Raw genomic sequence first — 22,089 nt, forward strand, 5'->3', positions numbered from 1 at the left:
ACTTTGGGAACAAATTGGGTTTAATTTGACATTTTGGGCTTTAAATGCTGGATAATGATAATTTTGATAGAAGGAGAGATAGTCAGAATTTTGTTTTAAGGTGATGACGTGAGGAGATTGTTTGCATTGACTAGAGAATGCAAATATGCTTTTATTAAGAGTATTAACATCTCCACCATGGGCTGATATAAAATAAGAATAACATATCTGTTTTTCCTCACTGGGTGTGACAAATGTGCAATGCACAGACGGAGAATCATTAATTTATATTTGTTTACGAAAGGACTGTTGAGTTTTTGAGTACAGCCGTGAATAAATAATAAACTATTGAGAACTTTAAAGATATTATTAGACCGAAATAAACTAAATCATACATTGATGATGCATGGTATGAGATTATGATGGGTATTTAAAGGGAAAAAAAACGTCTGTTGACCTAAATGCTGGCAAATAAAGGGTGCAAATGTGTGCAAATCATACTGAATCGCTTGTGTTGTTGTTAAAAGGATGTAAAGATACTAAATCATTGTCTTTTTCTTTCCCTTACGATGGGTGAGAATTGAGGTGGAGAGCCGAAAAGACAGCTGGCCGTTACAGGTCACGGCCTGAGGCTTGCTGACCACTGCGTGTGCTGCTTCTATCTCCACTTTGATCAAGGCGGGTAGAGTCTATACACAAACTCTTTAACAAAAACCTGCATCTTACATATTTGTATTTGTTCTCATTTATAGTTATTATTGCTGATAACCATTTCAACCTGCTTTCATTTATAAGCTATTATAGGAGATTGATAGAGCACATTCATCTGCTTACATGCACATGAAAAGCTACATGCTGTAGTCAGTCAAATATGAGGATTGACAACGCACTGACCAGTTAATACATTTAATTAATTAATGGAATAGGATTAGTTGGTTTAAACTCTGCTGAGTGTTGCAAATGTGAGTTTCACGGTTTGTGTTTGGTTTATTCTGATCTGAGCTGTGTTGGTGATACACTATGGTTACTTTTTGATGATCTGAGATAAAATAGGTGGTTGTCTTGTTGCAATTAGAAGCACATTTGGTGACAGTCAGTCACTTGTGGGAGCATGGGATATTTTTGTCAAACATTATAAGCAGATTTTGAGTTGTGACATTACACTGATGAGCTTTTTGATTCCTTTGGAGTTGGGAAGTCAATTTCATTTCTATTGGCTGCAGTAAATTAGTGGTTTTACTACATGATTTATGAATTGATTAATTTGTTGAGCTGTTGAGTGCTTGATTGATTTGTTGATTAATCAATTCCTAAAAGGGGGGAGGAGTAATCTAAAAAGCTTTAAGTAGCTTTAAATCTTAGCAATTACTTTTTAAATTTACAATAAGGGAGCAAAAGGTAGCTGCTACTATGGGGAAAAAGGACACTAAAAGTCCAAAAGTAATTACTCCTGTTGATGTAGTACAGAAGAATAATCCTTTAGTTAAAGGCATTGCAAAAATATCGGAAAAATGGCATGAACGCTGGGCTAATATTGAACGACCATGGCCGGTAGAGGGAACTATGAACCCAGATGTAATCAGAATAATGCGAGTACTTGTATCCACATACAAGGCAACGCAAAAGATTGGCAAAAAGGGACGCAGAGAAAAGAAACAAGTGGAGCTTGGCATTCTCCAGTTGTTTGAAATTGAGGGACAGAAATTGATCAAAGCTGCAAACGATAAGAAAGATAGGGACATAGAAAATACCAGACAAACAGAAAGACAAATAACACTGAAGAACCAGGTAGAGGAGTTGCAGAAAGAAGGCTATCAACTATTGTGCATGAAAAATGCTTTGCGCTCAAGAAAACAGTTGACACTCAATAAAATGCTTCCAGTTGTCGTCCGAGGGCAGAATTTGGAGTATAGGCCTTGGCAGACTACAGATATGTCAAACATAATTGAGAAGTTACCGATTCTTCAAGATGGAGCACATTCTTGGATTTCGAAGTTGGAAGAGATTACGGTGGAGAACAACTTGCCATGGGAGATATTAAGAGACTCTTGGCTAATCTCCTTGGAGTTCATGCTATGGGAGATATTCTACAGAAAGCAGGACTTAATCAATATGTGGGAACTGCTGTGAATGATTCAGATTTGTTTTGTGCAAATAGAGGTCGAGTGTGTAGAGCGCTGAAAGAGACGTTTCCGACATATGGACATCCTGACAACATTCTTATTGAACCGCTGGGACAGGAAGAAAACCCGAGAGCCTATGTTTCAAGAGCTCATCAAGTGTGGAGAAATGTCACAGGAAATGACCCTGATTTGAATCAAATGGAACAGTCAATTTTGAGAGCCAAAATACAGAAGGGGTTGCCCCTAACAGTGGGAAGAAAACTGGCAGAGGTGGTTGGTCTGGGAAGCATGGAAAAAGGTGTTTATACAGATCATATAGCCCATCAAGTGGTGCTATACAGGAAAAAGGAACATGACCAGAAGGAACATAACAAGGATGTTCTTAGAAAACTCAATCAAATACAACTGGTGGATAATAAGAAAATTAATAAGCAAGCTCTGGTTACACAGAATCAGGCTCCACTAGAACAATCACTACTACAATCACAGCTGAACCAGGTTCAGCTCCAATCGTTCCAGCCATCATCAGTGGTTCCAGTCATCTCCTACCAAGAGTCAGCATTTGATCAAGCACAGAACTGGAGAGGAAGGTTCGATCCAAATTTTGAACAGCATTCAGAAGAATGTTATGATTGTGGACAGTTTGCCTGTGAGTGTAACAGCTGGATAGAATATGGAGGAGGAGAATACTGAAGAAAGTAGTTCACAAGAAACAGGGGCTACATGACCCAGCCGAAAAACGCTGGACGGTCTGCAAATGCTTGTTTGCAAGAGAAATTAGGACCAGTAGGAGCAGTTTGTTGTTATATTAGTGATGTGTTTCCAGGGGGAAATGGACAACGGGACTTATAATTTCGCATTTACTTATAGAATGTTAATCTGTATTTGGTGTTTTAATTTGTGTCTGTCTTGTATGCAAAGATACTGGTTTTCTTTTCTTTCATTCTAGAACATATTGGGGGGAGATCACTGAGAGGGTGATTGATGTTCAGGGACTCAGACACTTCAAAGATGAAAAATACGGATGGACTGAAGGACTCTGAACAAAGATACAATATCCAGATTCATGTCATCACTACAACTGAGAGTCAATACTGCTGAGAAACGTGCAGTGTTCTTTATGTTTATGTTTTCTCCGTAGATTTAGAAGTGATATTAAAAGTGAATGATAATATTTGTCTGTTAATTACTTAGAAAATGATGTTTTCTGTTATTGAGTAAATATAATGGGACCTCAGATGTTTTCTTTTTCGTGATCTTTAAGGATAGTGGTGTTAGGCAGGGAAAGGTCCATTGGAAGCTCCAATGGGATGACCAGGCTGACTTTGGACATTATTTTGTTTTTATTTGCTGAGAGTTCATATGTATTTGCTTAAAGTAATTACCTTACAAAATTTACAAAATTTACAATATTTACAAAATTTGTAAAAATTTCTAATTTCAGTGGTATAGGAGTACGATGTATGGCCGCCTGGGCAGAGGGGTCGTGAGAGAATTTTCCTGTCTAGTTTGTTTGTTGGATATTATAGGAAAGATAGCTGCCTGACAGGTTTTTCATTCTCACTCCTAAACTCCATAACTGTTGCTATGTTGTTAAAATTATGCTGTAGACGGTTTGGTATTTTTATAATGATCATATACCTGTATGTTTTATTCCTTTGATTGTTTCGAGACTTTGTTTAGTCTCGAAGGGGAGTTATGTTGTGTATTCGTTAGAGTAAAACATGTTGACATATGCTTAGAACATAATAATAGGCTTACATTTATGGTGTTTGCCCTTTGGACACTCAGACATTCTCAGAGAGTCCACCAGGTGTTTGTCTTATTTACTTTACCTATTTGGGGACGACCTTTGATCTAGGGAGCCATCTCTGACCAGTTAACAGATGGGCTCAGAAGGGATGTTCTTGACCAGTGTGTCTTCATGTTCGGACACAAAAACGTGTCCTTATTTAGTCAGAAATCCCATGTGGGATGTGTTTTACCCAGAAGTCATGGGTGGAACCAAACTCCCTATATAACTGTGTGTAAGACCCCAGCACGTCAGACTTTCACTATTGGCTGTGTGTCTCCGGGTATCTAGATGCCCGTCCCGACCTGTAATTTCTTGTAATAAACCTTGTTACACTGAAACTACTGGGTCTTCGGAATCCTTCCTTCATCATCAACAACTTCTACAACATCATTGACCTCTCGGCTGCATCAAATATACGATATCCGTACATGGTCTAAACGTACCATCTGGCTTCTTTACAAGTAAGCATGGGGAAGACCAACTAGATGCACATGGTTCAGCAATGTATCATGCTCAAGAAGATGAGTACGAGAAGGTGTATCTGCGAACAGGCAGGGATAACCTTTAATAATATTCACCAACTCTGTTCGCTTTGGTTCAGGTAAATGATTCAATATTACATCATTTGAAAGTGACTCTGAATTTTTAAGACATGCAATATTCCATCATCTGGTGTATAACACTCCTCCTCCAATTCCACTGTTGGATCAAGAGGTGGAGCTGAAGGACCCACTGGAAACGCGTCATCAACAGATGAAAACGAAAACTCAGGACCTATCACAGGGGATCGAGCAAAGTAGGGTTTTAACAAATTAAGGTGACAGAACTGCACCAATTTTTTCGAGTCAGGGGTCGGGATTAAATAACTAAGGTCCGACAATTTTCGGGTCACTGTATAAGGGCAAGAGAACTTGGCCTGGAAAGGAGAGCCAACTAAAGGCAGGAGTGCCAGAACTAGATCTCCCGTACTGAATTCCCGTCGTTCCACACGCCGATCATAAAGACTGTTCATTTTATTTTGAACTGCTTGTAAGTTTTCTCTCGCCATTTTATTTGCCTGATATTCATTTACATGATCTATTAAGTTTTTGGGGGCCTCCTTGGCTTGCCAGTCACTAGGCAGGGAGGCTAAAGGGCCTCGCACTGTGTGACCAAAGACCAGGTCATTGGGACTAAAACCCAAGCTCTCTTGGGACACTTCCCTGGCAGCTAACATCAGCCAAGGTAGTCCTTCCTCCCAGTCATGGTCCAATTCATTGCAATATTTACGGAGGAGGGACTTCAACGTTTGATGAAACCTTTCTAGAGCTCCCTGGCTCTGGGCATGGTATGCGCTGGACAGAGAATGTTTGACATTTAACTGGTTCAGCACTTCTGCAAACAACTTTGAAGTGAAGTTAGACCCCTGATCAGATTGAATAGTTCTGGTATACCAAAAATAGACATAAACTCTGTCAGAGCTTTCAAAACAGACTTGGTGGTAATGTTTCTGAGGGGATAGGCAGCAGGATAGCGGGTAGCCTGACACATCACTGTGAACAAAAACTTACTGCCAACTTTGGATTGTGGCAAGGGACCAACGCAGTCAATGATCAGATGCTCAAATGGTTGTTCAGCAACTGGTATGGGATACAGAGGGACAGGCTTAATTATCTGATTTTGTTTTCCCATCAATTTACATATATGGCAAGTTTTGATGAATGCAGAAATGTCTCTTTTCAAAAGAGGCCAGTAAAATGTCTCCTAACTCTATCATAGGTTTTTCTTACCCCTAAAGGACCTGCAACGCCATCATGAGCAGTCTGAAGTACACTAGAGGGCAGAACAATTTGTAAAGTTTCTTTCCTGGGGAATGTTTCACCAACAGGCCATCTTGGAGAAAATAACCATGGGCTGCACTCTCCACCTCATCATCCGGAAGCACCTGGTTGTACAGAGCCTGAAGTGTTGGGTCATCTTGTTGCTCTTTCACAAGGTCAGTTTATCCTGAGGAACAGAAAGACAGTCAAACCCATCCGTCTGACCTCAACACTGGAACCAGTGCCTGTCTCAGGAGAGATTGGCAACACAGATTCCACAATACGAGTCAAGAGCCCCTGAATCTCTTAATATCTTGACAGGTACTTTTCTATCACTTCCGACCAGTGAAACATAACCTTTAGAAACAAATGCAGCAAAACCAGGATCAACGTCCTCATGAGATGAGAAACACGGCTGTTCTTGAGCCCAAAACAGAACCTCAATTATTGACTTTAACAGAGGCGGTTTAGTGTGTGGCAATGACACAACTTCTTTCTTCGTCATGAAGAGACATGGCAGCCGCAGATGGTTTTGCTCGAAAATAAACAGGCATTGATTTTTTCCTCAGGATTGGACACTCATTTCGCCAGTGACCCTTTCCATGACAGTAATTACAGATGCTCTCTCAGGAGCCAGAATCTCCACGACCACGGCGCTCACCAAAAGCATCTGTAACCCTGCTTACTTGCTTTTCCTGAATGTAGGTAACAACCCGGTCAGGCAAAGTATTTTTGAACTGTTCAAGCTAGATTATTTCTTGAAGATCCTCCATAGTATTAACCTGAGAAGCAGCACACCAGCGACTAAAGTAAGTGGATAACTCGCGAACAAACTCAGTGTGACACTGCTTCTCTCTTCTGAGTAATCTAAAACGCTGGTGATAAGCTTCCGGTACCAATTCATATGTTCTAAGTACAGCATTATTTTGATGTTCCTGTTGGATGAGCTCTTTTTGCTGCTCCACTTTAAACCCAAGTCCAGTCAAAACAGGAGCCATTTTGGAAAATTTTACTGGCTCAGTTACCCTGGTGGAGTCTACATCCAAAAGACTAATCTCATCTAGGTGTTTTAAAACTCCCCACTGGGGCAGGCAAAACCTCTTTCTCAACCAATTGGTGTCCAACAATTCATCTTTATTAAACTTTTTTGGAAGGTCAACGCCGTAGTGTTCAGCCACCTTCACAAGCTGATCTTTTCTGTAAGAGTTAAGCAACTCATCGCATGGAGAATTAACAAAGTCGTCAAGAGAAGCCATTTCACCAGTGTACCTGCAACCTCAAACAAGCAATTGCCACAACCAAATTACTAACTAACAGGGTGACAGGCTGCTTTAAACAAGGAACCCCTTCCCTCTGAATAACTGCCTAACCAGTTCTAACTAAGTAAATCATCCCTAGTCTTCATGCAGGTAAGTGGCAGGATAAATTAAGCACGAAACCCAGTAACCCGGTTAACCATCAGCACGCTGAAAGTCACCTAGACAGTCATGGAAGTCCCGCGAGCAACTGTTCTAACCACATACTGCACAAAAATAACAATTGAGTATGAATAGCAGTGAGATTCAAACATATACCCTGCGAAAGTATAGAGCTTTATTCCAACACAAACTATCAGCCAAGTAAAGGGCTTCAACTGTTGGGTCTATTCTGTCACGTTTTCAACTTCAAAGCCAAAGCAAGTCACTTCAGCGGGAGATGAGTTAATGTTTAGAAGGCGAGGACAAGGGAAAAAACATAACAGATAACAACGGAGTGGATAAAGGAATCCTTTAGCAGAGGATGGTTTCGATCCATCGACCTCTGGGTCCAGCACGCTTCGGCTCCGCCACTCTGCTCTTGTTTATTGATATAATTTCATACGAACATAGTCTTTGGTTTTATAAGGTTTTATCAGCAGGTAAATCGAAAGGACTTGAAGGAAGTTATTGGTAAATGTGAAGTTATGTGCTCCAGTCTGAAGGTGCACATCTTAAATCTTACCTCGTTTGAAAAAGAAAATGTCCTCCTGTACACCTCATTGGATATCCCATATGCTACAAAGCTCAGCTGGCTTTTGCAGTACAGTAGAAAGTACTACAAGTAGCCAACACATGCAAATAGCAGTCAATTGGCAGTGGTGGGTTTTGAACCCACGCCTCCTGAGAGACTGGAGCCTAAATCCAGCGCCTTAGACCACTCGGCCACACTACCATTAAACATGATTTAACCCAAAAAATGTTGAGTCGTTTCGATGAAAAGTCCACTTTGACGACAATTGGACAATCAAATCAAAGACACACATGGAAGAACATTCGAAACTTCAAACACATACCCTATGGGAGTATAGAGCTTTACTCGAGATCAAAAGACCACAAAACTATCAGCCAAGTTAAGGGCTTCAACTGTTGGGTCTATTCTGTAACATTTTCAACTTCAAAAGTCAAAGCAAGTCACTTTAGGCAGGAGGTGAGTAAATGTTAAGAAGGCAAGGACAAGGGAAACATACCAGATAACAACAGAGTGGATAAAGGACTCCTTTAGCAGAGGATGGTTTCGATCCATCGACCTCTGGGTTATGGGCCCAGCACTCTTCCGCTGCGCCACTCTGCTGTTGTTTAATGATTTAATTTCATACGAACATAGTCTTTGGTTTTATAAGGTTTTATCAGCAGTTAAATTGACAGGACTTGAAGGAAGTTATTGGTAAATGTGAAGTCATGTGCTCCAGTCTGAAGGTGCACATCTTAACTCTTACCTCGTTTGAAAACCAGACGGGAGAAAAAGAAAAAATGTCCTCCTGTGCTACAAAGCTCAGCAGGCTTTTGCAGTACAGTAGAAAGTACTACAAGTAGCCAACACATGCAAATACCAGTCAATTAGCAGTGGTGGGATTTGAACCCACGCCTCCTGAGAGACTGGAGCCTTAATCCAGCGCCTTTGACCACTCGGCCACACTACCGTTGGAAACTAGATTTAACCAAACAGACAGGAGGGGTTTAGATGTAAATGACACTTTGATGACATTTGGACAATCAAATCGAAGACACACATGAAAGAACATTCAAAACTTCAAACACATACCCTGTGGGAGTATAGAGCTTTACTCAAGATCAAAAGACAACAAAACTAACAGCCAAGTTAGGGGCTTCAACTGTTGGTTCTATTCTGTCACGTTTTCAACTTCAAAGCCAAAGCAAGTCACTTTCAGCAGGAGATGAGTTAATGTTTAGAAGGCAAGGACAAGGGTAACATAACAGATAACAACGGAGTGGATAAAGGAATCTTTTAGCAGAGGATGGTTTTGATCCATCGACCTCTGGGTTATGGGCCCAGCACGCTTCCGCTGCGCCACTCTGCTCTTGTTTATTGATATCATTTCATACGAACATAGTCTTTGGTTTTATAAGGTTTTATCAGCAGTTAAATTGACAGGACTTGAAGGAAGTTATTGGTAAATGTGAAGTCATGTGCTCCAGTCTGAAGGTGCACATCTTAACTCTTACCTCGTTTGAAAACTAGACGGGAGAAAAAGAAAAAATGTCCTCCTGTGCTACAAAGCTCAGCTGGCTTTTGCAGTACAGTAGAAAGTACTACAAGTAGCCAACACATGCAAATACCAGTCAATTAGCAGTGGTGGGATTTGAACCCACACCTCCTGACAGACTGGAGCCTTAATCCAGCACCTTAGACCACTCGGCCACACTACCGTTGGAATCTAGATTTAACCAAACAGACAGGAGGGGTTTAGATGTAAATGACACTTTGACGACAATTGGCTAATCAAATCGAAGACACACATGGAAGAACATTCGAAACTTCAAACACATACCCTGTGGGAGTATAGAGCTTTACTCAAGATCAATAGACCACAAAACTATCAGCCAAGTTAAGGGCTTCAACTGTTGGGTCTATTCTGTCACGTTTTCAACTTCAAAAGCCAAAGCAAGTCACTTTCAGCAGGAGATGAGTTAACGTTTAGAAGGCGAGGACAAGGGTAACATAACAGATAACAATGGAGTGGATAAAGTATTCCTTTAGCAGAGGATGGTTTCGATCCATCGACCTCTGGGTTATGGGCCCAGCACGCTTCCGCTGCGCCACTCTGCTTTTGTTTATTGATATAATTTCATACGAACATAGTCTTTGGTTTTATAAGGTTTTATAAGCAGTTAAATCGACAGGACTTGAAGGAAGTTATTGGTTAATGTGAAGTCATGTGCTCCAGTCTGAAGGTGCACATCTTAACTCTTACCTCGTTTGAAAACCAGACGGGAGAAAAAGAAAATGTCCTCCTGTACACCTCATTGGATATCCCATATGCTACAAAGCTCAGCTGGCTTTTGCAGTACAGAAGAAAGTACTACAAGTAGCCAACACATGCAAACACAAGTCAATTAGCATGACTTTACCCAAACAACTTTGAGCCGTTTCGATGAAATGTTCACTTTGACGACAATTGGACAATAAAATCGAAGACACACATGGAAGAACATTCGAAACTTCAAACACATACCCAGTGGGAGTATAGAGCTTTACTAGAGATCAAAAGACCACTAAACTATCAGCCAAGTTAAGGGCTTCAACTGTTGGGTCTATTCTGTCACATTTTCAACTTCAAAAGCCAAAGCAAGTCACTTTCAGCAGGAGATGAGTTAACGTTTAGAAGGCGAGGACAAGGGTAACATAACAGATAACAATGGAGTGGATAAAGTATTCCTTTAGCAGAGGATGGTTTCGATCCATCGACCTCTGGGTTATGGGCCCAGCACGCTTCCGCTGCGCCACTCTGCTCTTCTTTAATGATATAATTTCATACGAACATAGTCTTTGGTTTTATAAGGTTTTATCAGCAGTTAAATTGACAGGACTTGAAGGAAGTTATTGGTAAATGTGAAGTCATGTGCTCCAGTCTGAAGGTGCACATCTTAACTCTTATCTCGTTTAAAACCAGACGGGAGAAAAAGAAAATGTCCTCCTGTACACCTCATTGGATATCCCATGTGCTTCAAAGCTCGGGTGGCTGTTGCAGTTTTGAACAACAAGAGAGCTTCTTATAGTAGATAAGGTGCAAGTAGCAAATACATTCAACTGATACTCTACTGGCAGTGGTGGGATTTGAACCCACGCCGCCTGAGAGACTGGAACCTTAAACCAGCTCCTTTGACCACTCGGCCACACTACCGTTGGAAACTACATTTAACCAAACAGACAGGAGGGGTTTAGATGTAAATGACACTTTGATGACAATTGGACAATCAAATCGAAGACACACATGAAAGAACATTCGAAATTTCAAACACATACCCTGTGGGAGTATAGAGCTTTACTCGAGATCAAAAGACCACAAAACTAACAGCCAAGTTAGGGGCTTCAACTGTTGGTTCTATTCTGTCACGTTTTCAACTTCAAAGCCAAAGCAAGTCACTTTCAGCAGGAGATGAGTTAATGTTTAGAAGGCGAGGACAAGGGTAACATAACAGATAACAACGGAGTGGATAAAGGAATCTTTTAGCAGAGGATGGTTTCGATCCATCGACCTCTGGGTTATGGGCCCAGCACGCTTCCGCTGCGCCACTCTGCTCTTGTTTAATGATATAATTTCATACGAACATAGTCTTTGGTTTTATAAGGTTTCATCAGCAGCTTAATCGACAGGACTTGAAGGAAGTTATTGGTAAATGTGAAGTCATGTGCTCCAGTCTGAAGGTGCACGTCTTAACTCTTATCTCGTTTGAAAACCAGACGGGAGAAAAAGAAAATGTCCTCATGTACACCTCATTGGATACCCCATATGCTACAAAGCTCAGCTGGCTTTTGCAGTACAGTAGAAAGTACTACAAGTAGCCAACACATGCAAATACCAGTCAATTGGCAGTGGTGGGATTTTAACCTATGCCTCCTGAGAGACTGGAGCCTAAATCCAGCGCCTTAGACCACTCGGCCACACTACCATTAAACATGACTTAACCCAAAAAATGTTGAGTCGTTTCGATGAAAAGTCCACTTTGACGACAATTGGACAATCAAATCGAAGACACACATGGAAGAACATTCGAAACTTCAAACACATACCCTATGGGAGTATAGAGCTTTACTCGAGATCAAAAGACCACAAAACTATCAGCCAAGTTAAGGGCTTCAAATGTGACAGAATGTTGGGTCTATTCTGTCACATTTTCAACTTCAAAAGCCAAAGCAAGTCACTTTCAGCAGGAGATGAGTTAACGTTTAGAAGGCGAGGACAAGGGTAACATAACAGATAACAATGGAGTGGATAAAGTATTCCTTTAGCAGAGGATGGTTTCGATCCATCGACCTCTGGGTTATGGGCCCAGCACGCTTCCGCTTCCGCTCGCCACTCTGCTCTTCTTTAATGATATAATTTCATACGAACATAGTCTTTGGTTTTATAAGGTTTTATCAGCAGTTAAATTGACAGGACTTGAAGGAAGTTATTGGTAAATGTGAAGTCATGTGCTCCAGTCTGAAGGTGCACATCTTAACTCTTCTCTCGTTTAAAACCAGACGGGAGAAAAAGAAAATGTCCTCCTGTACACCTCATTGGATATCCCATGTGCTTCAAAGCTCGGGTGGCTGTTGCAGTTTTGAACAACAAGAGAGCATCGTATAGTAGATAAGGTGCAAGTAGCCAATACATTCAACTGATAGTGGTGGGATTTGAACCCACGCCTCCTGAGAGACTGGAGCCTTAATCCAGCGCCTTTGACCACTCGGGCCACACTACCGTTGGAAATTAGATTTAACCAAACAGAAAGGAGGGGTTTAGATGTAAATGACACTTTGATGACAATTGGACAATCAAATCGAAGACACACATGAAAGAACATTCGAAATTTCAAACACATACCCTGTGGGAGTATAGAGCTTTACTCGAGATCAGAAGACCACAAAACTAACAGCCAAGTTAGGGGCTTCAACTGTTGGTTCTATTCTGTCTCATTTTCAACTTCAAAGCCAAAGCAAGTCACTTTCAGCAGGAGATGAGTTAACGTTTAGAAGGCGAGGACAAGGGTAACATAACAGATAACGTGAAGTCATGTGCTCCAGTCTGAAGGTGCACATCTTAACTCTTATCTCGTTTAAAACCAGACGGGAGAAAAAGAAAATGTCCTCCTGTACACCTCATTGGATATCCCAGGTGCTTCAATATGGAGGACCATACATGACATAAGTAAAAATAAATACATAAATAAATGTATAAATAAATACAGAAATAAATAAATAAATGAATAAATAAAAATGGAAATAAATAAATAAATACAGAAATAAATAAATAAATATGTTAATACCAAAAGAAATGTCAAAAGAAATGTCTTAAATATATTTTAACATTTATTTTTTCCCTGATACATTGCCTGTTGAAGAAATAGGTGTATAATGCTGTCTATTTTATTGCCTGCTTGTTCTGTGGGTTTCATCAAACGGTTTTCCAACCCTTCCCTGTGTTCACAGATAGAAGATTGGTTTTCACAATCAAACTTCCTATTTCATGAAAGTGCATTCGTCCCTGGGTGGGCTTGAACCACCATCCTTTCAGTTAACAGCCGAACGCCCTAACCAATTGCGCCACAGAGACTTGCCCCCTTTAATCTCAAAGGGGAGCGGCCTAGGACAGCTCGTCCATTTATATGGATTTGTTTGATCTCGTTTTGCATATTTAATTTACATTCAAAGCTTGACAATACAGTGGTTTCATAATGTGTCCAGCTGGATTTTTTTTCACTAAATATAGAAAATCAGGACCTGTTGAAGAAATAGGTGTATAATGCTGTCAATTTTATTGCCTGGTTGTTCTGTGAGTTTCATCATACGGTTTTCCAACCCTTCCCTCTGTTCAAGGAAAGAAGATTGGTTTTCACGATCAAACTACCTATTTCATAAAAGTGCATGCGTCCCTGGGTGGGCTTGAAACAGCAACCTTTCGCTTAACAGCGGAACACGCTAACCAACTGCGCCACAGAGACTCGCTTCCTTTGATCTGAAAGGAGAGTGGCCTAGGACAGCTCTTCCATTGATATGGAATTGTGTGAATTCATATTGCATATTTAATTCACAAATACAGCTTGTCAATGCAGAGGGCTCTTAATGTCTCTAGGTGGATTTTTTTAACTAAATATAGATAATTCAGGAGTTGTTGAAGGACTCAGTGTGTCTAATTGGGTCTTATTTTAGGAATAGGTGCATAATGCTGTCTATTTTATTGCCTGCTTGTTCTCTGGGTTTCATCATACTGTTTTCCAACCCTTCCCTCTGTTCACAGAAAGCAGATTGGTTTTCACGATCAAACTACCTATTTCATAAAAGTGCATGCGTCCCTGGGTGGGCTTGAACCACCATACTTTCGGTTAACGGCCTAACGCGCTAACCAATTGCGCCACAGAGACTTGCCTCCTTTGACCTGAAAGGAGAGTGGCCTAGGACAGCTCGTCCATTTATATGGATTTGTTTGATCTCGTTTTGCATATTTAATTTACATTCAAAGCTTGACAATACAGTGGTTTCATAATGTGTCCAGCTGGATTTTTTTTCAATAAATATAGATAAATCAGGACCTGTTGAAGAAATAGGTGTATAATGCTGTCTATTTCATTGCCTGCTTGTTCTGTCAGTTTCATCATATGGTTTTCCAAATCTTCCCTCTGTAAAAGGAAAGAAGATTGGTTTTCACGATAAAACCACCTATTTCATAAAAGGGCATGCGTCCCTGGGTGGGCTTGAACCACTATCCTTTCAGTTAACAGCCGAACGCACTAACCAATTGCGCCACAGAAAGTTGCCTCCTTTGATCTGAAAGGAGAGTGGCCTAGGACAGCTCTTCCATTAATATGGAATTGTGTGAATTCATATTGCTTACTTAATTCACAAATACAGCTTGTCAATGCAGAGGGCTCTTAATGTCTCCAGGTGGATTTTTTTTAACTAAATATAGATAATTCAGGAGTTGTTGAAGAACTTAGTGTGTCTAATTGGGTCTTATTTAAGGAATAGGTGTATAATGCTGTTTATTTTGTTGCCTGCTTGTTCTGTGGGTTTCATCATACAGTTTTCCAACCGTTCCCTCTGTTCACAGAAAGAAGATTGTTTTTTTACGATCAAACTACCTATTTCATAAAAGTGCATGCGTCCCTGGGTGGGCTTGAACCACCATCCTTTCGGTTAACAGCCAAACGCGCTAACCAATTGCGCCACAGAGACCCACTTTCTTTGATCTGAAAGGAGAGTGGCCTAGGACAACTCTTCCATTAATATTGAATTGTGTGAATTTATATTGCATATTTAATTTACATTCAAAGCTTGACAATACAGTGGTTTCATAATGTGTCCAGCTGGATTTTTTTTCACTAAATATAGATAAATCAGGACCTGTTGAAGAAATAGGTGTATAATGCTGTCTATTTTATTGCCTGCTTGTTCTGTGAGTTTCATCATATGGTTTTCCAAACCTTCCCTCTGTAAAAGGAAAGAAGATTGGTTTTCATGATAAAACCACCTATTTCATAAAAGTGCATGCGTCCCTGGGTGGGCTTGAACCACCATCCTTTCAGTTAACAGCCGAACGCGCTAACCAATTGCGCCACAGAGACCCGCTGCCTTTGATCTGAAAGGAGAGTGTCCTATGACAGCTCTTCCATTAATATGGAATTTGTGATTTCATATTGCATATTTAATTCACAAATACAGCTTGTCAATGCAGAGGGCTCTTAATGTCTCCAGGTGGATTTTTTTTAACTAAATATAGATAATTCAGGAGTTGTTGAAGGACTCAGTGTGTCTAATTGTGTCTTATTTTAGAAATAGGTGTATAATGCTGTTTATTTTGTTGCCTGCTTGTTCTGTGGGTTTCATCATACAGTTTTCCAACCGTTCCCTCTGTTCACAGAAAGAAGATTGTTTTTTTACAATCAAACTACCTATTTCATAAAAGTGCATGCGTCCCTGGGTGGGCTTGAACCATCATCCTTTCAGTTAAACGCGCTAACCAAATGCGCAACAGAAACTTGCCTCCTTTGATCTGAAAGGAGAGTGGCCTAGGACAGCTCTTGCATTAATATGGAATTGTATGAATTCATACTGAATATTTAATTCACAAATACAGCTTGTCAATGCAGAGGGCTCTTAATGTCTCCAGGTGGATTTTTTTTAACTAAATATAGATAATTCAGGAGTTGTTGAAGGACTTAGTGTGTCTAATTGGGTCTTATTTAAGGAATAGGTGTATAATGCTGTTTATTTTGTTGCCTGCTTGTTCTTTGGGTTTCATCATACAGTTTTCCCTACCCTTCCCTGTATTCACAGAAAGAAGATTGGTTTTCACGATCAAACTACCTATTTCATAAAAGTGCACGCGTCCCTGGGTGGGCTTGAACCACCATCCTTTCGGTTAACAGCCGAACGCCCTAACCAATTGAGCAACAGAAACTTGCCTCCTTTGATCTGAAAGGAGAGTGGCCTAGGACAGCTCGTCCATTTATATGGATTTGTTTGATCTCGTTTTGCATATTTAATTTACATTCAAAGCTTGACAATACAGTGGTTTCATAATGTGTCCAGCTGGATTTTTTTTCACTAAATATAGATAAATCAGGACCTGTTGAAGAAATAGGTGTATAATGCTGTCTATTTTATTGCCTGCTTGTTCTGTGAGTTTCATCATATGGTTTTCCAAACCTTCCCTCTGTAAAAGGAAAGAAGATTGGTTTTCATGATAAAACCACCTATTTCATAAAAGTGCATGCGTCCCTGGGTGGGCTTGAACCACCATCCTTTCAGTTAACAGCCGAACGCGCTAACCAATTGCGCCACAGAGACCCGCTGCCTTTGATATGAAAGGAGAGTGGCCTATGACAGCTCTTCCATTAATATGGAATTTGTGATTTCATATTGCATATTTAATTCACAAATACAGCTTGTCAATGCAGAGGGCTCTTAATGTCTCCAGGTGGATTTTTTTTAACTAAATATAGATAATTCAGGAGTTGTTGAAGGACTCAGTGTGTCTAATTGTGTCTTATTTTAGAAATAGGTGTATAATGCTGTTTATTTTGTTGCCTGCTTGTTCTGTGGGTTTCATCATACAGTTTTCCAACTGTTCCCTCTGTTCACAGAAAGAAGATTGTTTTTTTACAATCAAACTACCTATTTCATAAAAGTGCATGCGTCCCTGGGTGGGCTTGAACCATCATCCTTTCAGTTAAACGCGCTAACCAAATGCGCAACAGAAACTTGCCTCCTTTGATCTGAAAGGAGAGTGGCCTAGGACAGCTCTTCCATTAATATGGAATTGTATGAATTCATACTGAATATTTAATTCACAAATACAGCTTGTCAATGCAGAGGGCTCTTAATGTCTCCAGGTGGATTTTTTTTAACTAAATATAGATAATTCAGGAATTGTTGAAGGACTTAGTGTGTCTAATTGGGTCTTATTTAAGGAATAGGTGTATAATGCTGTTTATTTTGTTGCCTGCTTGTTCTTTGGGTTTCATCATACAGTTTTCCCTACCCTTCCCTGTATTCACAGAAAGAAGATTGGTTTTCACGATCAAACTACCTATTTCATAAAAGTGCACGCGTCCCTGGGTGGGCTTGAACCACCATCCTTTCGGTTAACAGCCGAACGCCCTAACCAATTGCGCAACAGAAACTTGCCTCCATTGATCTGAAAGGAGAGTGGCCTAGGACAGCTCGTCCATTTATATGGATTTGTTTGATCTCGTTTTGCATATTTAATTTACATTCAAAGCTTGACAATACAGTGGTTTCATAATGTGTCCAGCTGGATTTTTTTTCACTAAATATAGATAAATCAGGACCTGTTGAAGAAATAGGTGTATAATGCTGTCAATTTTATTGCCTGCTTGTTCTTTGAGTTTCATCATACGGTTTTCCAAACCTTCCCTCTGTTCACAGATAGAAGATTGGTTTTCACAATCAAATTTCCTATTGCACAAAAGTGCATTCGTCCCTGGGTGGGCTTGAACCACCATCCTTTCGGTTAACAGCCGAACGCACTAACCAATTGCGCCACAGAGACCCACTTTCTTTGATCTGAAAGGAGAGTGGCCTAGGACAGCTCTTCCATTAATATGGAATTGTGTGAATTCATATTGCATATTTAATCCACAAATACAGCTTGTCAATGCAGAGGGCTCTTAATGTCTCCAGGTGGATTTTTTTTAACTAAATATAGATAATTCAGGAGTTGTTGAAGGACTAAGTGTGTCTAATTGGGTCTTATTTTAGATTTAGGTTTATAATGCTGTTTATTTTGTTGCCTGCTTGTTCTGTGGGTTTCATCATACAGTGTTCCAACCGTTCCCTCTGTTCACAGAAAGAAGATTGTTTTTTTACGATCAAACTACCTATTTCATAAAAGTGCATGCGTCCCTGGGTGGGCTTGAACCACCATCCTTTCAGTTAACAGCCGAACGCCCTAACCAATTGCGCCACAGAGACTTGCCTCCTTTAATCTCAAAGGGGAGCGGCCTAGGACAGCTCGTCCATTTATTTGGATTTGTTTGATCTCGTTTTGCATATTTAATTTACATTCAAAGCTTGACAATACAGTGGTTTCATAATGTGTCCAGCTGGATTTTTTTTCACTAAATATAGATAAATCAGGACCTGTTGAAGAAATAGGTGTATAATGCTGTCAATTTTATTGCCTGGTTGTTCTGTGAGTTTCATCATACGGTTTTCCAACCCTTCCCTCTGTTCAAGGAAAGAAGATTGGTTTTCACGATCAAACTACCTATTTCATAAAAGTGCATGCGTCCCTGGGTGGGCTTGAAAAACCAACCTTTCAGTTAACAGCGGAACACGCTAACCAACTGCGCCACAGAGACTCGCTTCCTTTGATCTGAAAGGAGAGTGGCCTAGGACAACTCTTCCATTAATATTGAATTGTGTGAATTTATATTGCATATTTAATTTACATTCAAAGCTTGACAATACAGTGGTTTCATAATGTGTCCAGCTGGATTTTTTTCACTAAATATAGATAAATCAGGACCTGTTGAAGAAATAGGTGTATAATGCTGTCTATTTTATTGCCTGCTTGTTCTGTGAGTTTCATCATATGGTTTTCCCAACCTTCCCTCTGTTCAAGGAAAGAAGATAGGTTTACATGATAAAACCACCTATTTCTTAAAAGTGCATGCGTCCCTGGGTGGGCTTGAACGACCATCTTTTCAGTTAACAGCCGAACGCGCTAACCAATTGCGCCACAGAAACTTGCTTCCTTTGATCTGAAAGGAGAGTGGCCTAGGACAGCTCTTCCATTAATATGGAATTGTGTGAATTCATATTGCATATTTAATTCACGAATACAGCTTGTCAATGCAGAGGGCTCTTAATGTCTCCAGGTGGATTTTTTTTAACTAAATATAGATAATTCAGGAGTTGTTGAAGGACTTAGTGTGTCTAATTGGGTCTTATTTAAGGAATAGGTGTATAATGCTGTTTATTTTGTTGCCTGCTTGTTCTGTGGGTTTCATCATACGGTTTTCCAACCGTTCCCTCTGTTCACAGAAAGAAGATTGTTTTTTTACGATCAAACTACCTATTTCATAAAAGTGCATGCGTCCCTGGGTGGGCTTGAACCACCATCCTTTCGGTTAACAGCCGAACGCGCTAACCAATTGCGCCACAGAGACTTGCCTCCTTTAACATCAAAGGGGAGTGGCTTAGGACAGCTCGTCCATTTATATGGATTTGTTTGATGTCGTTTTGCATATTTAATTTACATTCAAAGCTTGACAATAATGTGGTTTCATAATGTGTCCAGCTGGATTTTTTTTTCACTAAATATAGATAAATCAGGAGCTGTTGAAGAAATAGGTGTATAATGCTGTCAATTTTATTGCCTGCTTGTTCTGTGGGTTTCATCATACGGTTTTCCAAACCTTCCCTCTGTTCACAGAAAGAAGATTGGTTTTCACGATCAAACCACCTATTTCATGAAAGAGCATGCATCCCTGGGTGAACCACCATCCTTTCGGTTAACAGCCGAACGCACTAACCAATTGCGCCACAGAGACTTGCCTTCTTTTAATCTCAAAGGGGAGTGGCCTAGGACAGCTCGTCAATTTATAGGATTTGTTTGATCTCGTTTTGCATATTTAATTTACATTCAAAGCTTGACAATACAGTGGTTTCATAATGTGTCCAGCTGGATTTTTTTCACTAAATATAGATAAATCAGGACCTGTTGAAGAAATAGGTGTATAATGCTGTCTATTTTATTGCCTGCTTGTTCTGTGAGTTTCATCATATGGTTTTCCCAACCTTCCCTCTGTTCAAGGAAAGAAGATAGGTTTACATGATAAAACCACCTATTTCTTAAAAGTGCATGCGTCCCTGGGTGGGCTTGAACCACCATCCTTTCAGTTAACAGCCGAACGCGCTAACCAATTGCGCCACAGAAACTTGCTTCCTTTGATCTGAAAGGAGAGTGGCCTAGGACAGCTCTTCCATTAATATGGAATTGTGTGAATTCATATTGCATATTTAATTCACGAATACAGCTTGTCAATGCAGAGGGCTCTTAATGTCTCCAGGTGGATTTTTTTTAACTAAATATAGATAATTCAGGATTTGTTGATAGACTTAGTGTGTCTAATTGGGTCTTATTTAAGGAATAGGTGTATAATGCTTTTTATTTTGTTGCCTGCTTGTTCTGTGGGTTTCATCATACAGTTTTCCAACCGTTCCCTCTGTTCACAGAAAGAAGATTGTTTTTTTACGATCAAACTACCTATTTCATAAAAGTGCATGCGTCCCTGGGTGGGCTTGAACCACCATCCTTTCGGTTAACAGCCGAACGCGCTAACCAATTGCGCCACAGAGACCCACTTCCTTTGATCTGAAAGGAGAGTGGCCTAGGACAACTCTTCCATTAATATTGAATTGTGAGAATTTATATTGCATATTTAATTTACATTCAAAGCTTGACAATACAGTGGTTTCATAATGTGTCCAGCTGGATTTTTTTTCACTAAATATAGATAAATCAGGACCTGTTGAAGAAATAGGTGTATAATGCTGTCTATTTTATTGCCTGCTTGTTCTGTGAGTTTCATCATATGGTTTTCCAAACCTTCCCTCTGTAAAAGGAAAGAAGATTGGTTTTCATGATAAAACCACCTATTTCATGAAAGTGCATGCGTCCCTGGGTGGGCTTGAACCACCATCCTTTCAGTTAACAGCCGAACGCACTGACCAATTGCGCCACAGAGACCCACTTCCTTTGATCTGAAAGGAGAGTGGCCTAGGACAGCTCTTCCATTAATATGGAATTGTGTGAATTCATATTGCTTATTTAATTCACAAATACAGCTTGTCAATGCAGAGGGCTCTTAATGTCTCCAGGTGGATTTTTTTTAACTAAATATAGATAATTCAGGAGTTGTTGAAGGACTTAGTGTGTCTAATTGGGTCTTATTTAAGGAATAGGTGTATAATGCTGTTTATTTTGTTGCCTGCTTGTTCTGTGGGTTTCATCATACAGTTTTCCAACCGTTCCCTCTGTTCACAGAAAGAAGATTGTTTTTTTACGATCAAACTACCTATTTCATAAAAGTGCATGCGTCCCTGGGTGGGCTTGAACCACCATCCTTTCGGTTAACAGCCGAACGCGCTAACCAATTGCGCCACAGAGACCCACTTTCTTTGATCTGAAAGGAGAGTGGCCTAGGACAACTCTTCCATTAATATTGAATTGTGTGAATTTATATTGCATATTTAATTTACATTCAAAGCTTGACAATACAGTGGTTTCATAATGTGTCCAGCTGGATTTTTTTTCACTAAATATAGATAAATCAGGACCTGTTGAAGAAATAGGTGTATAATGCTGTCTATTTTATTGCCTGCTTGTTCTGTGAGTTTCATCATATGGTTTTCCAAACCTTCCCTCTGTAAAAGGAAAGAAGATTGGTTTTCATGATAAAACCACCTATTTCATAAAAGTGCATGCGTCCCTGGGTGGGCTTGAACCACCATCCTTTCAGTTAACAGCCGAACGCGCTAACCAATTGCGCCACAGAGACCCGCTGCCTTTGATATGAAAGGAGAGTGGCCTATGACAGCTCTTCCATTAATATGGAATTTGTGATTTCATATTGCATATTTAATTCACAAATACAGCTTGTCAATGCAGAGGGCTCTTAATGTCTCCAGGTGGATTTTTTTTAACTAAATATAGATAATTCAGGAGTTGTTGAAGGACTCAGTGTGTCTAATTGTGTCTTATTTTAGAAATAGGTGTATAATGCTGTTTATTTTGTTGCCTGCTTGTTCTGTGGGTTTCATCATACAGTTTTCCAACTGTTCCCTCTGTTCACAGAAAGAAGATTGTTTTTTTACAATCAAACTACCTATTTCATAAAAGTGC

General features: G+C 40.0%; 16 non-coding genes across 16 annotated transcripts; all 16 read right to left on the minus strand.

Annotated features, from left to right (window-relative positions):
- Nucleotides 1–7,804: 7,804 nt before the first annotated feature.
- On the minus strand, nucleotides 7,805–7,886 carry trnal-uag (transfer RNA leucine (anticodon UAG)). The gene has a single exon. It is a non-coding gene; the product is annotated as a tRNA-Leu (tRNA).
- A 666-nt stretch (nucleotides 7,887–8,552) lies between these two features.
- On the minus strand, nucleotides 8,553–8,634 carry trnal-aag (transfer RNA leucine (anticodon AAG)). Its single transcript has one exon. It is a non-coding gene; the product is annotated as a tRNA-Leu (tRNA).
- A 1,076-nt stretch (nucleotides 8,635–9,710) lies between these two features.
- trnam-cau (transfer RNA methionine (anticodon CAU)) lies at nucleotides 9,711–9,782 on the minus strand. The gene has a single exon. It is a non-coding gene; the product is annotated as a tRNA-Met (tRNA).
- A 612-nt stretch (nucleotides 9,783–10,394) lies between these two features.
- On the minus strand, nucleotides 10,395–10,466 carry trnam-cau (transfer RNA methionine (anticodon CAU)). The gene has a single exon. It is a non-coding gene; the product is annotated as a tRNA-Met (tRNA).
- A 718-nt stretch (nucleotides 10,467–11,184) lies between these two features.
- On the minus strand, nucleotides 11,185–11,256 carry trnam-cau (transfer RNA methionine (anticodon CAU)). The gene has a single exon. It is a non-coding gene; the product is annotated as a tRNA-Met (tRNA).
- Nucleotides 11,257–12,338: 1,082 nt separating this feature from the next.
- Nucleotides 12,339–12,421, minus strand: trnal-aag (transfer RNA leucine (anticodon AAG)). The gene has a single exon. It is a non-coding gene; the product is annotated as a tRNA-Leu (tRNA).
- A 2,396-nt stretch (nucleotides 12,422–14,817) lies between these two features.
- Nucleotides 14,818–14,891, minus strand: trnan-guu (transfer RNA asparagine (anticodon GUU)). The gene has a single exon. It is a non-coding gene; the product is annotated as a tRNA-Asn (tRNA).
- Nucleotides 14,892–15,206: 315 nt separating this feature from the next.
- Nucleotides 15,207–15,280, minus strand: trnan-guu (transfer RNA asparagine (anticodon GUU)). Its single transcript has one exon. It is a non-coding gene; the product is annotated as a tRNA-Asn (tRNA).
- A 1,151-nt stretch (nucleotides 15,281–16,431) lies between these two features.
- trnan-guu (transfer RNA asparagine (anticodon GUU)) lies at nucleotides 16,432–16,505 on the minus strand. Its single transcript has one exon. It is a non-coding gene; the product is annotated as a tRNA-Asn (tRNA).
- Nucleotides 16,506–17,656: 1,151 nt separating this feature from the next.
- trnan-guu (transfer RNA asparagine (anticodon GUU)) lies at nucleotides 17,657–17,730 on the minus strand. The gene has a single exon. It is a non-coding gene; the product is annotated as a tRNA-Asn (tRNA).
- A 1,547-nt stretch (nucleotides 17,731–19,277) lies between these two features.
- Nucleotides 19,278–19,351, minus strand: trnan-guu (transfer RNA asparagine (anticodon GUU)). The gene has a single exon. It is a non-coding gene; the product is annotated as a tRNA-Asn (tRNA).
- Nucleotides 19,352–20,049: 698 nt separating this feature from the next.
- trnan-guu (transfer RNA asparagine (anticodon GUU)) lies at nucleotides 20,050–20,123 on the minus strand. Its single transcript has one exon. It is a non-coding gene; the product is annotated as a tRNA-Asn (tRNA).
- Nucleotides 20,124–20,471: 348 nt separating this feature from the next.
- trnan-guu (transfer RNA asparagine (anticodon GUU)) lies at nucleotides 20,472–20,545 on the minus strand. Its single transcript has one exon. It is a non-coding gene; the product is annotated as a tRNA-Asn (tRNA).
- A 315-nt stretch (nucleotides 20,546–20,860) lies between these two features.
- On the minus strand, nucleotides 20,861–20,934 carry trnan-guu (transfer RNA asparagine (anticodon GUU)). The gene has a single exon. It is a non-coding gene; the product is annotated as a tRNA-Asn (tRNA).
- A 348-nt stretch (nucleotides 20,935–21,282) lies between these two features.
- On the minus strand, nucleotides 21,283–21,356 carry trnan-guu (transfer RNA asparagine (anticodon GUU)). Its single transcript has one exon. It is a non-coding gene; the product is annotated as a tRNA-Asn (tRNA).
- Nucleotides 21,357–21,671: 315 nt separating this feature from the next.
- trnan-guu (transfer RNA asparagine (anticodon GUU)) lies at nucleotides 21,672–21,745 on the minus strand. Its single transcript has one exon. It is a non-coding gene; the product is annotated as a tRNA-Asn (tRNA).
- Between the last annotated feature and the right edge of the window lie 344 nt (nucleotides 21,746–22,089).

The sequence above is a fragment of the Platichthys flesus genome, chromosome 8 (genome assembly GCF_949316205.1).
Source record: "Platichthys flesus chromosome 8, fPlaFle2.1, whole genome shotgun sequence".
NCBI classification, from domain to species: Eukaryota; Metazoa; Chordata; class Actinopteri; order Pleuronectiformes; family Pleuronectidae; genus Platichthys; species Platichthys flesus.